This window comes from Camelus bactrianus, chromosome 11, assembly GCF_048773025.1.
Source record: "Camelus bactrianus isolate YW-2024 breed Bactrian camel chromosome 11, ASM4877302v1, whole genome shotgun sequence".
NCBI lineage: Eukaryota > Metazoa > Chordata > Mammalia > Artiodactyla > Camelidae > Camelus > Camelus bactrianus.
The window spans coordinates 80,504,340-80,523,484 of record NC_133549.1 but is presented as its reverse complement, the minus strand read 5'-3'; positions in this window follow the sequence as shown (position 1 = coordinate 80,523,484).

Below are 19,145 nucleotides of genomic sequence, written 5' to 3'. Positions count from 1 at the left end.
GCTGTGTTCAGAGGCACTGGCCACATCCAAGGCATTTTCCCAGGACCTCTCATAGCAGGAAGCATCACCATTTCATTCGGGCTTGGGAAAATGCTGACACGGAACACCAAACCATTCAGTGACTGAAATTTGACGTTGAGTTGTCTAACTTCTTACTCCCCAAGCTCTTTGACTTCTGGCAGTGGGTACATCACTTTTTGCAGGTATTTCGGATTGAGGATGAAGGGCAGGGTCCCGTGCCACATTTAACAAAGTAAAACAGATTTGGGTACGGGGCTGGGGGTGGTTTGTGATTATCACTGTGTTGTATTTTACTCCAGAGCTTCTTGGAAACTTTCATGAACTTATCCAGTGTCTTCCAAACTGATGTGACCACTCAGCATTTTTACTTCTTTTGAGGATTATCTTAAGGGATTGAATGTTGGGGAAGTGCTGGCGTGTTTTTTTAAAAAATGGCTTGGGATTGAAGAAGACAGCAGGCTGGCCCATCTCCATGAAGATTTGCTCTGAGTCTCTTCTGTGTTCCAAGGTTTCTGGAAGGGGACCTGCCCTTTTCCTCCCTGATCCATGACCATTCATAAATCATCCCCAGCTCAGTCCACAGGAACCTGGGGAGGGTCTGACCCTGTGGGAGAAGGTCAGACGTTGGGCCTCAGAGGACAAATGCACTTGATGGATGTATTCATCAGGGTTTTCCAGAAAGATAGGACCAATAGGAGGTGTGCATATATACAGAGAGGGAAAGAGAGATTAATTTTAAGGAATCGGCTCCTGTGATTATGGTACGTGGCTTAGAATCTTGTACTTCTGCCCTCTGCCTTGAGAAGGTCAACTGGCAAGTTCAAAATCTGCAGGGCAGGCTGGCAGACTGGAGACCAAGGGAAGAGATGAGACTGTAGCTTGAGTCTAAAGACTGGAGGCGGAATTCCTCCTTCCCTGGGGGACCTCTGTCTTTTTCTCTAAAGACCTCCAACCTTTGATGCGACTCACCCAAGTTATGGGGGGTAATCTGCCTTACTGGAAATCTACCTATCTGTGTGAAAATCTCATCTTAAAAATATCTTCAGAGCGACATCTAGACAGCTGTCTGACCAAACATCTGGGTGCCATAGCCTAGACAGGCTGACACATAAAATTAACTATCACAATGGTCCATGAAAAGTGAGTGTCCCAAAAGCGGTGGTCAGATTGGGGCAAGGAAGCAGGGCTTTCTTTGTCTTTACCTGAAAGTGTCTTTTAGCTTCACTAAGACAAGGGAAGCAAGGCACTAAGCCAGGTGCTGGGGGTGAGGGTGAAGGTCAACACATGCACAGGGTACACTATATTGTCACACAATTTCACCACTTCATGAGGTTGACCAGATGGATGGTATTTTTTCTGCACCATCTTCCTCCTGTCTGTCCTTGCCACAGCTCACTGCGGGAGGAGTGAACGCCTCTGCCTCTCTGGAGTGGGGTTTGGTCCTGTGACTTGCTTTGGCTGATGGAACTGTGGTCAGAGGCTTTCGTGTACTTGTGTGATGTGGTTTAGAATCTCGTGCCTCTGTCCTCTGCCTCAAGAAGTTTGTGCTCCAGTGGTGCTGGTTCCTGCCTGGGGTCACCCTCAGTCAATCCCAGCTTTGCCACAGCTGCCCACCACTGAGGGAGACAGAAAAAGAGAGAGAGAGAGAGAGAGAGAGAGAGAGAGAGAGAGAAAGAGAGAGAGAGAGAGATGTTTTTTGCTATAAGCTGCTGATCTAGGGAGTTTTGTACGCAGAAGGGCTGTGGTGGGAGGAGACAGTGCAAACCCTACTCCCCACTGGTCCTTGGAGATATGGCAGGAAGTACTGTCCCTCGCTGACTGAGAACCCCTGGTCTCATGTCAGATCTCCTGGGGTCCAGATCCTGGCCACACCATGAAGAGGCTGTGGGATGGGTGCTCAAATGGGGGAAGCATGGGTTGTTCTTTGAGCACCAGGAAGGGGAAGCTTCGTCAGTGTGGAAGGATCAGGGATGGTTTCACCGAGGAATGAAGTCTAAGCCAAGTCAAGAACTGGCATGGTCCAGAGGCCAGCATTAAGCACTTAATACATGCATGTATGTGTGTACGTGTACATATATGTAATTATTCACATTCATAACATATAGCCACAGACATGCACACACACACATTAAGCCTGCCATTTTTCTTTTAAAACCCATTTTGCATCTCCCTTCCCTGTGCCCTATTACTAGGTCATCTTACAACAGCCTCCGCAAACAGAATCATCCCTATTCCGGGTCCTATGTGATTCCAGGCCGATGTTTTGGAGGTCGTGGGTAAGCCTGCTGTATTTGCTCTACCGTTCCATCCCGGTGCTTGGCTGATACACTCAGTCCCCTGGGCCCACCTTTCTGTCATTGTGTCCTTCGGTCAGTTTCTCTGCTGGGCGATGGGAACACAGAGGAAAACAGCCATGGCTTCTACTCTTGAGGTTCCAAACCCAACAGACTTTCCTCATATGTCTTGGCTCACCCTGCCCTCTCTTGTCCTAGAAATCCTATGCACCTTTCCAGGCTCATCCTTCCATGACTTCCTCTTCCGTGATGCTCCCCCTGGTGGTGGCAAGCAGAATCAGTGGCTCCATTAGCCGCTGCCTGAGACTCAAGTCCCAGAATGAATGGATGGGCTAGCCAGGGACAGTCACTTTCTGGTTGTTTCACTAAAATGAGATACTGATTTGCTGTTGGGTCATGAGAGTCAAGGAAATGTGGGGAAAGAAGCAAAAAGGCGATCTCGGCAGCAGTTGGATCTGCTTTTGCAGCTCAAAGCTGAGACCAGCTGCCAACCGGCCAGATTCTAGGATGCTTCCCTGACTGCCCCACTCCACCTCGACAGGCCCTAGGAGGGTGTGAGACGTGTGTAACTCCGGGGGAGTGGAGGGCACTGGTTGTGGAGTCAGGGAGACCTGGCGCCATCTGCTCTGTCCCAGTCTTCCCCTCCAGTGCACGTCCTGCCTCTGCTCTCTGACATCTGCCTCTCCCACCCATCCTGTGCCCCACCGCAGTGGGTGGGAGTGCATCCTCAACTCAGGCACACAAGAACTATGGATGCTCTTTATTCTAATTCCAGTTCCCGGTCTGCAGAAGTGAGAGAATTCTAATCTTAACCAACACAGATTCTCCCACTTCCCTTATGGCTAGGCTGGAAATTGGGGGAAGAGAGGGCTTCTGGTCCTTGGCGTCATTTACACATGCAGGTCATGGGGGTGGGGGGAGAAGCATCCTTCATCTCTGTTGCACAGTCTTGTAGGGATCTGCTGCCTTCCTGTCTTCTGTAGTGCTCTTGTCTCTTGGGAATCATTCTGTTGAGAGGCTGTCCAAGCTCCCCTCTGCTTGGGCATCCAATGCAGCTGTTTCCTCTAGGACTGCCCCTACTGCTTCCCCCAGGCCTCTATCCCAGGCCTCTACCAGGAGGCAGGCATAGCTTGCTTCTTCTCATAGACCCCACAGACTTATCTGGATTCGGATGCATCCTTCAGTCTCAGCCTGGGGACAACCTGCAGGACCACTCTCTTTGAGACCCACACAAATGTACACTTTCACTGTTCTCCCTGCCCCCAAATCCTCTCTTCTGAAAGCCTCAGAGATGGTTTCCCAGTTGGTGGGAGACTGGTGGCAGAGTAAGCTGGGTGGTATCCTTACTCTTACTCATCATGTTTTTCTCCCAAATCCATAGTCTGTGTCATTTTCAGGCCTCCTTAGGTCTGAAATTCAAACCCAGGAGAGGATCCCTTTTTTTATAATAAGCTTGTGGCTCTCCCTCCTTCTATGGGGCCATGAGCACACAATACGAAAGGGCTGGGTGAGGCGAGGCAGGGATAGTCAGGGAAGAATGCTATCCTCCTTACTGCCTCGCAGCACCTCGACTTCCTACACCCCAGGGGCTCCCGCCTACATCACCTGGTGGTGCTCAAACCCATGGCTGTTGCCATGAGCTCACACCAACTGGTGCTCTTCCAGTCCTGCAAATATAACCCCCTGCTCGTGCTCTCTGACCAGGAACTCCAATTACTTAGGCTAACCTACTTCCTTCTTGTCTCGTGTGCTTTTCATTCACCTAGACCTGCACCCCTCCCTTTTCTTCTGTACCAGTTGCTCCCTTAGTTTGAAGACCTTCCCATGGCAACTGCACTGGGGTTTGGATCCCAAGATTAGGTTGGAGAGGAGCAATTTATCTAAGGGGACCAAGAAAGAACACTAGACAGTAACTCAAAGTCATACGAAGAAATAAAGAACTCTAGCAAAGGTAATACATAGGTAAATATGAAAGCAGGTATTACTGTAATTTTGGTAACCCATTTCTTGTTTAGTATGTGACTTAAAAGAAATTATAAACAGGCACACAATAAAAAAAAACAGGCACACAATGTATAAAGATGTAATTTGTGATAGTAACAATATAAAAGAGGTGGATGGAGCTGTATAGGAGCAAAGTTTTTGTATGCTATTGAGGCTAATTTTCATCAGCTCTAATTATATTGTTATAAGCTTAGGATGTTAATATTAATCCTAATTACAGCCACTAAGAAAATACTTATGAGAATATACAGTAAAGGAAATGAGAAGAGATTCAAGGAGGTACACTGTAAGCAAAAAAATCGATTAAACAAAAGAAGGCAGTAATTGAGGAAATGAGGAACAAAAAAGGTAAGAGACATACAAGAAAAAATGGCAAGAGTAAGTTCTTTCTTATCAGTAATTGCTCTAAATATGAATTGTTTAAACTCTCCGATCAAAAGGCAGAGATTGGCAGAATGGATTTTAAAAACATGATCACTATAAAGTGTCTCTAAGAAACTAATTTTAGATTCAAGGCTTGAATAGGTTGAAAGTGGAAGGATGGAAAAAGAGATCCCGCGCAAATAGTAACCAAGGGAGCGAGGGTGGCTACATTAATATCAGAAAAAAATAGTCCTTAAGCCAAAAATTATTACAAGAGATAGAAAAGGTCAGCACATTGATAAATGGTCAATTTATCAAGAAGATATAATAATTACAAACATGGCATATCCATTAACAGAGCCCAAAAATAAATGGAGCAAACACGGACAGAATTGAAGAGAGAAACAGATCATTCTACAATAATAGTTAGAGATTTGAATACCTTCTTTTAACAATGGATGGAACATCAATAAGGAAATAGAACTTAAATCTTACTATAAACCAACTAGACCTAACAGACATATATAGAACCGTCTATCTGACAGCAGCAGGATACATACTCTGCTCACAAGCAAATGGAACGTTTTCCAGAACAGACCATATAATAGTCCACAATGAAACTCTCAAAATTTTTTTAAAGTTTGAAACACCAAACTATATTCTCTAACCACAATGGAATAAATAAATAAATTAAATAAATAAAAGCAGTAGCAGAAGGAAAATTGGAAAATTCACAAATATGTAGAAACTAAACAGCATTCTAATAAACAACCAATAGGTTAAAAAATCACAGGGAAGTTAGAAAATACTTTGAGATGAACAAGAAAAATAACATATCAAATCTTACGATATGTGGCAAAAACAGTGTTCAGAGGGACATTTATAGCTGTAAACACCTACATTAAAAGAAAAAAAAGAAAAATCTCAAACCAACAGCCTAACTGTACAGCTTAAGGAACTAGAAAATAAGAACAAATACAATTCAGCCATAAAAAAGAATAAAATAATGTCATTTGCAGCAACATGGATAGACCTGGAGATCACCATACTAAGTGAAGCAAGTCAAAAAGAAAAAGAAAAATACCATATGATACTACTCAAGTGAGGAATCTAAAAAAAGGGCACAAATGAACTTATTTACAAAACAGAGACAGACTCATAGACATAGAAAACAGTCCAATGGTTATTGCGGGGGGGAAGGGGGTGGGGAAGGATAAATTGGGAGTTTGGGATCTGTAGATACTAACTCCTATGTATAAAATAGATAAACAACAAGGTCCTACTGTACAGCACAGGGAGCTGTATTCAATGCCTTGTAATGGCCTAGAATGAAAAAGAATATGAAAAGGAATATATATATATTTCTGAGTATAATGTGGATTTGTCTATTTTTCATTACAATCCTATCAGTTTTACTTCATGTATTTTTAACTTCTTATTAAGGGTCATAAATGGCTATGACTGTTACATCTTCTTGATAGATTGACCCCCTTTATCTTTATGAAATGACCTTTTTCAACCCTGATATTGTTTTTGCTCTGAAATCTTCCTTGTCTGATGTTGACACGCACTGTAGCTTTTTTTCACTAGTGTTGGCTATGTATGGCATGTTTTCTTTTTTTCCACCCTGATATTTAATGTATTTCTGTCTTTATATTTAAAGTGCATTTCTTTTGGGCAGAATGTAGTTTTAGTTTTTTTTTTTTTTTAAATCCAGTCTGACAATCTCTGTCTTTTAATTGGATGTTTAAACCATGTACATTTAATATGATTTTTGATATGGTTAAGTTCAAGTCTATCATTCTATTTGTTTTCTAAATACCCTGTCTGTTCTTTGTTCCCTTTTAATTCATTTCATGCCCTCTTTGGATTGAATGCTTTCTAATATTCAGTTTTATCTTCTCTGTTGGCCTATTAGCTCTTTGTTTTGTTACTTTAGTAGTTGCTCTAGGGTTTATAATATATATAATTTATCAGTCTATCTTCAAGTGGTATTAAATTTTTTTCACATCAAGTGGTAGTTTTCAACTGGGAGCAGTTTGTCCTCCAGAGGACAATCAGGAAGATCTAGAGACTAGAGACCAATAATGGATAAAGGACAGGGATGCTGCTAAAAATCGTACAATGCACAGAACCACCACTCATGATGAAAAATTATGCAGCCCAAAATGTTAACAATGGTTGAGAAATCCTGACATAAATCATAAGAACCTTATAATAGCATACTTTTCTCCTAGCTTTTATGCTATTTTCATACACTTTACTTTTATATATATTATAAATATAATATATTGTCCTTATTTTTGTTTAAACGGTTGTCTTTTAAATCAACTTAAATGATCATTTTAAAAGTTTATACTCCCTCATACAGTTACCATTTTTGTTTTTCTTTGTTCTTTGTATAGATCCAGATCTCTATCTGGTATTGTTTTACTTCTGTATGATTTCCTTTAACATTTCTTTTCTTTTCTTTTTTTTTTACCTTTAACATTTCTTATATTGCAGGTCTGTTCATGATAAATTCTTCCAGCTTTCATATGTCAGAAAAAGTCTTTCACTTTTATTTTTCAGTTTTTTTCTTGGGGGGGGATGTAGAAATCTAGATTGGTTTTTTTCTATCAGTACTCTAAAGATGTTGCTCCACTGTGCTCCTGGTTGCATTGTTCTCAAAAAGAAATCTGTAGTCATCTTTATTTCTCTGTGTATAACATGCCCTTTTCCTCTGGCTTCTTTTAAGATTTTCTCTTTATTGCTGGTTTTGAGCAATTTGATTATGATAAAACTTGGTGTAGTTTTCTTCATCTTTCTTGTGTTTTGGGTTTGTTAAGTTTCATGGATCTGTGGGCTCATAGTTCAAGTTTGGAAAATTTTCAGCCATTATTTCTCAAATATTTTTCTGCTCATTCTTTTCAGGGAATCTAATCACACACATATTAGGCTGCTTAAAGTTGTCCTACAACTCACTGGTGCTCTTTTCATTTTAAAATTCATTTTCTCTGTTTCATTTTGGATAATTTTATTACAATGTTTACAAATTCATTAATCTTCTATGCAATGTCTAGTTCTCCATTGATCCCATCTATTTTCCATTTCATACATTGTAGTTTTCATCTCAGGAATTTAACTTGGGTCTTTTTTTTTTTTTTTAAATATAACTTTCTTTTCCTCATTATGGATCATGTTTTCCTGCCTCTTTGAATGCCTGATAACCTTTGATTGGATGTCAGACATTCTAAGTTTACCTTGTTAAGTGCTGAATGTTTTCTATTATAAATCTTCCTGAGCTTTGTTCTGGGATGCAGTTAATTTACTTGGAGACAATTTGATTCTTTTCTTGGAGACAGTTTGATTCTCTTAAGTTTTGATTTATGGTTTGTTTGGTGGGTTTGGAGCAGTGCCCAGTCTCAGGTTAATTATTTTGCACTATTGAGGCAAGTTTTTCCTGAGCACTTCTATTGTGAATTACGAGGTTTTCCAGTTGCCTGGTAGGAACAGGCACTTTTCCAACTACCGTGTGAGCATTGGGCATTGTTCCCCAAATAGTCTTGGATGGCTCCTTTCCCAGACCTGGGTAATTTCCTTACACAAATGTGCTGGTCAGTAATCTGCTAAATACTCAAGGGGGACTCCCTGTAAGTCTCTATAATTCTCTCTCCTCTCTGGTAGAACTCTAGCTGTCTTGGTTGGCCCAGACTCTCAGCTCCATGTTCTCAAATCAGAGAATCTTCTGGTTCTGTTGGGTTCTCTGTGTACTGTGGGCTAGAAACTCTCTCCAGGAGGTAAGCCAAGGCAATTGTAGGGCTCATCTCAAATTTTTTTCTATTTCTCAGGAATCCCTGTATTTCATTATCTGGTGTCCAATGTGTTGAAGTCCATCGTTTCATATGCTATGATTGGATTTCTGGTTGTTCCATGTGGGAGGGTAAACATGGTCCTCATTATGTCCTCTCAAAATCTGATTTTGTTTTATTCTAATTTCTCATTATTTCTGACTTCTTAGCATCAAGCACAGAACCTGGAATAGAGCAAGTGATCAATAAAGTTTATTGGATGGGCAGGTGGGTGGATGGATGGTATATAGGTTAGTGAATACCTGGATGACTAAAGGCAGAATATAGTCCAACTGAGTTGCCAGGTTCAGCACAGGGTAACAAAGCCGAGACCCAAGGACTGGAGAGATATGAAAGGACACTGGATAGTCACTAGAGTGCAGTGCAGTGACGGAGAAAAAGCTGACCCAGAGCAAGTCAGAGAGCTGGCACTGGCATGAGAAACAGCCAGAGTAGCTCGGTGATATTCAACAAAGAAGCAAGTCATGGCAGCCAGGCCATGAGAGTGTAGGGGATGTGACATTCTGAAGCGGTAGGGCTGTTTCTGAAATTTCAAGATTTGTTCCACAGGCATCTCTGTGCTTCCTCCCAGGGTGATAATTAGGTTAGCATCAGCAAGAGGGATCAACACCCAGCTACTAATTCTTCTCTCTGGGCCTTGGTCCTAATAAACAGATCAGATACAGGGCCAGCTTAGTGTCCATGAGAATCCAAACTAATACACACAGTCTATTGTTTGTTTTGTTTTGTTTTATGTACTATAGGGAATAAAACACGGGATCTTGTTTAACCTCGTAGAGTTGTATCTGTAGTGTCAAATTTTAAAAGCCAATAGTCCTTTGAAAAAGAAGGATAAGGAGAGAGAGAAATTGTAAAAGAGGAGAGAGACTTAGGGAGAAACATCTGATACAGTATTTTACGTAGAAATTTGATTTTCAAAAGGTTAATCTATTCTGACTCGACGATCTCTGACTTTCATTTGTGCGTGCACATGCTCGCTCTCTCTCTCTCTCTCTCTCTCACACACACACACACACACACACACATAGTCAAGACCTAAAGCTCATGGGTCCATTACACTGAAACTCTCCTTTCGCCCAATCATCACTATGATTGCTACTGGACTTCACGAAGGAAATAGTGCTGTCTCTGCTCCTGCTCCACTATTTCCACCCTAAACTCTCTTGGACAAGAATAGTCACCCACTTCTCTTCCACCCACCCAACCCCCACCCCACTACCACCATCTACTCCTAACATGCAGGCAGACAGGAGAGTTCTGAAAACTGAAATCTGGTATCCTTCTCTTACTAAAAACCAGTTGGTAGTTTTCCTGTTACAACTAGAATAAAATTTAAACAGAGACGAGCCTGTAGCTCACAAGACCCCACACGACCCATCCCTGCCCACGTCTTGGATTCACATCAGCCCTGCTCCCCTTCACGTTCTCCACTCGCTGCCCCTTCTGTTCATTGAATATGTGGAAGTCAGCGAACTTTCCTCTCTCCTTGCACCTCACTCTAGATTTTCCCACATCTGGTTTCCGCTGGGTCATCAGGCCTCATCTCACAGATCTTCTCCTCAGAGCGGCCCTCCCTGTCTGCACTATCCAAGTCCCCTCCTGTCTGTCCAGCCACTGTCTCTCTGTCACGTGGACTTCCGGTATGGCATGTACCACTGCCTGATGTTACTGCATTTATTTATTTGGTTACTCATTTGTTATTTGTCTTTCTTTTTCTGCCTAAGTATCAGCTCCAGGAGAGCTGAGATTGTTTCTTTGTTATTTGCTGTTGTATCCTCATTGCCAAGAACAGTGCAGGCATATAGCAGGCACAGTAAATATTCACTAAGGGAGTGATGGCTAAGGAAACCAAGGCTCCAGGATACTCACTTGCCAGGATGCACATTGAGTGACTGAACCAGGACATCGGGCCAGGCATGTTGCTGTAATGCTCCAAAGCTCGTGGCCTTTCGTGCCCTCAATGGCTGTCATGAGCAACAGTCCCAGAAACCTCTCCTCTGGTTTCATGCATGGATAGGGAGCATGCCCATGGCTTAAGAAAGAGGGCTAGATCTGATGCTCCTGCTGAGGACTTCCAGGATCAGTCACTTAGGGGAGGAGGGGGACTGTGCCCCAGGACATTGGATGCTGCAGCTGAGTTTGTGGAAGCCAGGCAGCCGGCTGCAAGCAGCAGAGCTGGCAGCGTGTGCAGTGGGTTGGGTACCATCACTGGTGCGATGTGCTGCTGTCTCTGCAGGGAGGATGCTGCTCCCATAGAACCGGGCTGTGCACAGTGGAGGGGCCTGGGTGTTCTTTCAGGAGGCTCTAACCACAGAGGAACTCCTGGGGCTCTTGGAGCATGCTGTCCACCATCTAAATGGAATCAGTCAAGAAGAAAGGTAGAGTTTAGCTTTGGGGATGTTTAAAGAAATCTCTCGAAACTATGAAGTCCATGGGGAGAAAGTATGGTCCACAGGCTGTGGTCTGGTTTGCCACATAACCATAATTCCCTGAGGAAGAGGTCTGGCGTTTTGACAGCTAAGGGTAACAGGGGTGGGGACGACTGGGACACTGAGTAAAATGTGCCACCTTCTCAAAGGGACTGTGATTTATGAGGACAGCACCATGGTCCTCAGCCTGTCCTTCACTGAGTCTGGGGATGATAATCAGGGCTGGGAAGAGAGAAGGACAAGAAGAAATTTTCAGGCTCAAAGGAAATAAAGGCTGGGTGCAAATGCACAGCAGAAAGGAGGGGCTCATTCTAGGCGAAGCCTGGCCCGTGAGGTCTAGTGACCAATGTAGATGGAGGCTCGGTAGCACAGGTGGACACAAGGCCACTCCGTTCTTCTACCAGGCCTGGAAAGGCCTGCTTGCAGCCAGCTGCCTGGCTTCCACAAACTTGGCTGCAGCATCCAATGTCCTCGGCATTCAGCCCCCCTCCTCCCCTAAGTGACTGATCCTGGAAGTCCTCAGTAGAGGACCTTCCGAATCTTCCTTCTGGAGGTCCTGCTCCATGGAGGTCCTGTCCTGGCTGTTCTCTGTGCCCCTTCTTTCCCCCATCTCTCAGAAGATTTTGCTGCACCCCAGGAAATCCTGATGGGTGGTTTGTTTGAACGGAAACACAGCTTCCCTGAGAGCTTCATTTAACTAGAAGGATGTGGGTTCCTGGGGGGCAGAAGATGCATGAGCCCCCAAAACTTCATTTATCTCCATCCTAGCACCCCATCCCATGTCTCCACAGAAGCAGTCCCACGCAGACCCAGAAACCCCAATGCAGCCATTTTTCTCTCACTCCCGCTCTGCGAGGCTGATGTGCTGAAGAACTGCTCACACCGGGCACTTGGGCTGCCCCATTTCGCTTCTTCTGAGAATGCATGGATCTGACAGTCCACACCTTGTAGTTTTCAGGTTTTATGATGTCAAAGATGACTCATTAGGTTGACGCTAGCTTTACTGATTAATCTTACTTATGCACGTGTCTTGTTTTTCCCTGAAGGCTTGCTGCGAGCATTTATTTCTGCTACACTAGGAACAAAATCGCAGGCAGGTCTCAGGAGCATGGCATAATGCAGACACCATCTCTTTGGCCCTCCACATTAATTTCCTTCAAATGACACCAAGGGGCCAATATGTTGCACACATACCTTCGCTTTGATGAAATTTTTGCTTTCATTTCTAATCCTTCCTGTAAAAAGCTCTGGGTTGGGTTTGCTTAGACCTTTTGGGCAGGGAATTGATCTCTTCCAACTCATTTCCAAATTGCTTCCACTTTGGAATCTTGCTTAGCCCGGCATTTTCTCTCTGGGACCAAAGGCCTCGATTGTCATCAGTCAGAAAACAGCACACACCATGCATGCTACAACTCCCAACCCTCATGCCCAATAAGGATTAAAAAAGTGTTTTTTTTTTTAATTAAAGCTGTGATTCCCAAACCACTCGTTGTTTGAGAGCATTTTGCATTCTTTTCTTGAACATTGTTTTGTTAAGCTGGGATTTTTCCTGGGACCTTTGCTGATTTCTGTACCTTTGTTCCTCCATCCCTACCTCTATTGCTTCTGTATTGACTGGGGCTAGAACAGCCAGCTACAAATACAACACTACATTCCTCCAGCGGGAAAAATGTAACAGTGTAACTTTATGTAAGATGTTACCACTGGACCCCACAATAGTTATTCTGATGGGCAAAACAGGCCAAGCTGAGGGCAGTAACAGGAAGTAGAGATAAATGAAGGAAAGGAAATGTTGGCTAAGCCTGGGGTGGGGGAGAGGTACATGAGGATGAGGATGAAGGAGGAAAGGAGGCTTCCCAAGGGGTGAGGAATCAGAAGTGCCTCCCCTGGTCTGGAGGTCCCGGAGGCCACCTCTCACCACGCGTCAGGCCCCATGGAGCTAGGGAGACAGTCCTGTCCCTCCTGGGGATTCCAGTTCTGGGGATCTGAGGGGGGCCTGGGAATCTGTGTTTAATAAGCACACCCATGAGGCGGATGCAGGTGGACCTCAGACTATGCTCTGAGAAGCACTGTTCCAAGCTAAGAAGAGGGTGCTAGACCCAGGGAGGTAGAAGGAAACTCTCCGACAGACCCTTCCGGGACCTCATGTGCCAGCCTCCCATGCATTTCATAAACCCCAAACCAAATCGCATCTGAGGCATTGTGTTATTGTGTTAGGCAGGGAGGATATGGAGGTACATATCCTCAGGCTGTGTAAGAATGGGACACGTACACAAGCCTTATAACACAGTGTGAGGCATCTTCATGCTGATAGAGCATCATACTATAGCTTAAAAATATTTGTGGAGCACGGGAGAAACCACTAATCAACTGAAAAAACAAATGTCATGTTAATATTCACTTGATGTTTCTTAAAATCTGGTCTTTAAAATAACTAAAGTGTCGGTGGCAGATGGGGATGTGGTATGGAGCCTCATTGTAGGTGAACTGCAATGCAGGCCCTCAGGATTGTGGAGTAAAGCCCTGCCATCCTCCACAGATAACTCCTCTGCCTTTTGAGAAGCAGCTCTTGGCCAGTCACTGGATTTTAGTAGAGACGGAACACTTCACCACAGGCCACCAAGTTGCCATGTGACCTGGGATGCCCATTATGAACTGAGTGTTATCTGACCTACCAAGCCATGCCGTTAGGTGGGCACAGCCACGTTCCATCGTAACGTCCAGAAGTGGTCCAAAAGCCCACTGGTCCCCATCCTGCTGCACTGCCTTCTCTCTCCCAGCCTGCACCTGTGGCCTCTTGAGGAGTTCCTTAGGACCAGCTGACAGAAGAGGAGAAGACTCTGGACTGGTTTACTGAAGGTTCTGCACGATATGCAGTCACCACCCAAAAGTGGAACAGCCAGGGTACTGCAGCCCCCCTGTGGGACAGCCCTGAAGGACAGAGGTAAAGGAGAAGCCCACCAGTGGGGAGAAGTTCAAGCAGTACATCTGCTTGTTCACCTTTCTTGGAAGAAGAAATGACCAGACATGTGATTGTGTACCAATTCCGTGGCTATAGCACATGGTTTGGCTGGATGATCAGGGACTTGGAAGGAGCATGTTTGGAAAACAGGAATTTGGGGAAAAGATATGCAGATACTCCTCTCCAAATGGGCAAAAAAATGAAGATATTTGCATCCCATGGGAACGCTCACCAAAGGGTGACCTCAGCAGAGGAGGACTGTAATAATCAAGCGGACAGGATGGCTTGTTCTGTGTGTACCAGTCATCCTCTTTCCCAGACACTCCTGTGATCACCCAATGGGCCCATAAACAAAATAGCCATGGTGGCAGGGACGTGTGGGGTCAGTAACACGGACTTCCACTCACCAAGGCTGACCTGGCTATAACCAGCACTGAGGGCCCGAGGGCCCAGTCGGCTAGCAGCAGAGACCAACACTGAGTCCCCAGCGTGGCACCATTTCCCAGGGTGATCAGCCAGCTACCTAGCGGCAGGTTGATTACACTGGACTGCCTCCATCGTGGAATAGGCAGCATTGACCTTGCTGGAAAACACTTTATCTGGATATGAATCTGCTTTCCCGGCACGCAATGCCTCTGCCAAAACTGTCTGTGAACTCATGGAATACCTTATTTACTGTCGCGGTATTCCACACAGCAGTGCTTCTGATTAAGGAACTCACTTCATGGCATCAGAAGTGTGGCAAAGAACCCAAGCTCATCGAATTCACTGACGCCACCATTCTGAAGCAGCTGGCTTGGCAGAATGGTGGAACGGCCTTTTGAAGACTCGGTTACAGTGCCAGGTAGGTGGCAATACTTTGCAGGGCTGGGGCAAGGTTCTCCGGAAGCCTGTATATGCTGGACAATCAGTGTCTAGTATATGATGCTGTTTCTTCCACAGCCAGGATTCACAGGTTCAGAAATTAAGAGGCAGAAATGGAAGTGGCACCATTATTACCCCTCGTGACCCACTAGCAAATTTTTGGCTTCCTGTTCCCTTGACTTTGTGCACTGTTGGCCTAGAGGTGTTAGTTCTAGAGGGAGAAGTGTTTCCACCTGGAGACCCAATAATGATTCTACTGAACTGGAGGTTAAGACTGCCATCTGGCCGCTTTGGGCTCCACATGCTTCTGAGTCAACAACCAAAGAAGAGAGTTATTGTATTGGCTGGGATGATTGATCTTAACTACCAAGGGGAAATTGGACTACTCCACAGTGGAGGTGAGGGACTATGTCTGGAGTACAGGTAATCTCTTAGGATATCTTAGAATGAGAACTGTAACTGTCATGAGTATTTCCTCCTTATTTTACTATGGGTATGCTTGTGTTTGTAATATTATACATATTATAATTTATATACAATATGTATGTATATAAATATATATATATATGTTTAAATGTGGTAGCACGTGCAGCTGGAGGTGATTCCAACAGCTTACTTGGTTGGTTGACTGAAACCTGGACTCAACGCTGGCCTACATTCAGTAAGATTCAGATGCTAGAGGTGTCCTGGCATGATACAAAGAATGGAATTCAAAGGCTAGGGAGGTAAGAATATTGGACTAGATTTATCATGTGCAACCTGCACATCTACACCCATACCCTAGCTTACTGACTTTCCAGAAGGCCAGAAGACACTCTCTTAACTAAGGCATTGAGAATACATTAGTGAGCAGAGCTCCTGCACCCCTGCAACAGCTCTGTGGTTGCTTTCTCTGTAGGTCAGATATGATGGTAGGGGATGCGTTCATTGAGATGGACTCTCTGGTTTCACGCAGGGATGAAGTCCTAAAGTAGCAGAGGCTACGACTTTGTCAAAGACACGTCTCCTGTGGCGGGATGCAGGGATGGGCAGGCAATCGGAATGCCTTGACCAACATTTGACAAAACATCGCAGTGGCTCAACTGACAATATTATGCTGGTCAGATCCGATGAGCAGGAAGTAACAAGTTCTCTAAATACCTTCGTAAGGTAAGAGAGGGTGAGAGAGAAAACCATTCCTGGTACCAATTCTGTATCAGTTAGGGATCAAACAGGAGTGAGAAATCACATATTAATTTGAATATAGACAGTTTAATATAAAATTTATTAACCAACGTAGGGGAATGGAATAATAAGGGATTGGGTAGTAAAAATTAAAGAACTCTAAAGAACACAGGAATAGCAGACTTAAGGAATAGCCATTCTTCTAGGGCAGAGATAATGCACCCAAGGAAATGGTCCCCTAGGGATGGAAATCATGTGATGTAGCAGGGGCCTTCCTTCTGGTGACCTGCTCTCTCCTTCAGTCAATGGGCTGAAGAGCCATAAATTGGCTCAGGTCCAGAAACTGGGCAGAAGATTATGTTATATGCTGATGTTTGTGTTCCACCCAATTCACATGCTGAAGCCGTAACCTTCAATGTGGTGCTATTTGGAGAAGGGGCCTTTGGGAACTAATTATAGTTAGGTGAGGTCATGAGGGTGGGGCCCTCATGATGGGATTAGTGCCCTTATAAGAAGAGACACAGAGAGCTTGTTCCCTCTTTCCCCACATGCACACAGAGAAGAGATCATGGGAGCACACAGTGAGATGGCAGCCAAGAGGAGAGGTTTCAGAGTGAAACTTACCATGCTTGACCTTGATCTTTGACTTCCCAACCTCCAGAATGGTGAGAAATAAATTTCTATTCCATTAAGCCACCTAGCCAATGGTTTTGTTATTGCAGCCTGAACTGACAAGAGACAAATTTTGTTTTAGTTGGCTTAGCACTCATCTGGCCAGGTTATACTGTGACTTGACCCCGGTCATTAGTCTGGTGATTAGCAGAGGAGGTAACAGGGAGATCCTGAGGAGGTGTGTGTTGTCTTGTAAAGCATAGACCTACCCTGTCTTTAAGCAAGGTGGGGGAAGGTCCTGGACTCTAATAAGGAGGCGAATACTTCTGAAGACTCAGAGAGTGCAGAGGGACATGGTCTCAAAGTTCTCAAATGCATCAACCCAGATGTCTCCATCCCTAACATCAGGGTCTCACTCCTTCTCATCCCTGGCTCTGACCATGGCATAGGAGACTTGCTGGGGAGGAGAATTCAACCTTGCTTGGAGTTCTACTACTTTTATAGTTAACTCCTGGGCTTGATTTCAGCTTTTGCTGCAAGAGATGAGAATCTACGTCGCTAAGAAGGCTCTCTAACTTTCACACTATGCCTTTAATCGATTATTTATCACCTTCAGCCCTTCTTTGCCTTTCTTTCACTGGGCATCAATAGTAAAGGCCAGTCAATTTCATTGTTTTTATGGTCAATACCTCTCTTGAACTTCTCAGAAGCCTGAGACATTGCACCTGTAATATTGTTTTACTGCTGTCCCTTTCTGTGCATGACTGGTGTAAGTTTTGAGAATTGCCCTGCTTCAGCATGCTAAGGGCCGTCTACCCCACCCTTACCCCAGTTATGGGGTCCTCACTTGTCGGCCAGTGGGTGATACAGCCCTAAAACCCCATTGCAGAATCTGCTTCCTTGAACCACTCCTGACTCCAGCTGTTTCAGGTCACGATCCCTGAGGAAGAGACTCTCAGGCTGAAGAAGTTTATCAAGGAGTGCTCTTGGTAAGAGCACAGTGTGGAAGTGGGGGAAGCAGGACTGGGCAGAGAAAGGAAGTTCAACTGGAATGCAAGAAACTAACCCTTTCGGCGTGCTGGAGTTAGGCTGTTTTCAACTGTGCATGGTGGCTGCTCTTTGGATCGCTACATCCATCAGCCATTAGAGGGCAGGTAACTTTGGACAAGGTGGCTCCTGTTAGCTAAGGACAGTTTTCGTGGAAGGATCACAGACCCACCCTGTGGTTATTTTCCCTGTCCCCAAAGGCGCAGTTGGAAGGTACATACTTGATAGTTGACCGAAGTCCCACAGCAGTCCCTTGGCCTGTGGGGGTAAGAGCTGTCACAACAGGGGAGGCCACGTAGGAGTTTCTAGAACTGCTCTTCCTCATCCCCAGGCAAGACAGTAAATCAGAACCAATACTGCATCCTAGGGGAAATGAAAAAATGCAGCATCCTCCTGCTTCAATCTGGAGGGCTATCCCGGTTCCAAAGTTCCCCATGGGCTGAGTCAAGGCCTCTGTCAAAAATTACACTGAAGTCCAATTTTCCCCTATGCCCAGTCTTGCTTCCCTCAGTCCCCTTAAATCTCTGCACACAAGTCTCTGCTTTAGTGCCTGTTTGCTCTGGGACCCAACCTAAGACACGGCCCATGACATGACTGAGAAAAGCAGTTTGTAAAACCGCATTCATTGTGAAATTCGTCTACACAAAGCGGCAAAGAGGTAACAGTTAAGAACACAAGCTTCCGGAGTCCAACTGCCTCAGCTCCCATCCAGGCTCTGCTACTTACAGCAGGGTGATCCCGGGAAATTCGTTCTGTTTCTCTGGGCCACAGTGAATTGACAGTAAAATGGTGACAAGAATTGTACTTATATTCTTATGTGTTGCAAGGATTAAATAAGTTACAACGTGTAATGCATTCTGCACAGCACTCAGCCACAACAAGCCCTCCATTAAAATTAGTTATTATGTCAAGGGATTCACCACCATCTTGCATAGATCCATGAAGGATGTAAACCAGAGTTGACAATGGTTGTCAGTGTTAGGACTTCTGGGGTTTTATTACTATCTTATAGTAGTGAATTTTCTATAACAAGGCTGTGCTGTCTTTACACACACACACACACATGAAAAAACATTTTAAAGAGAACTTACCACTGATATTTGTACCTTGTCAATATGGTGGCACCAGGCTGACTCTCCCCCTCTTCTTGGACCATCCATCTTCCCCGGCCTCTGGGTTCTGTCTGGGCCCCTGGGCTGCACTTTCTTCTCTGTTAGGCCTTGGCTTCAGCTCCTCCCAGGTGCTGCTCCTCAGATCACCCTCCAAATACCCCACCCTGTTGTCCTCAGGAAAACAGTGCCTGCTCGTATTAATGTCATATTGCTGCACAACAGATTACACACAAACCTAGCAGTTTAAAGCAGCACTGTTTAACAGCTCCCAGCTTTGTAGGTCAAAAGCCCAGCGTAGCCAGAATGGAAGACGGCATGACTGTTGGGAGTATCACAGGCTGGAATCAAGGGTCAGCAGGACTGAGTTCTCAATGATTTTCATACTCAACACGTTGGCATGAACAGGGGTCCTCAAACGCATC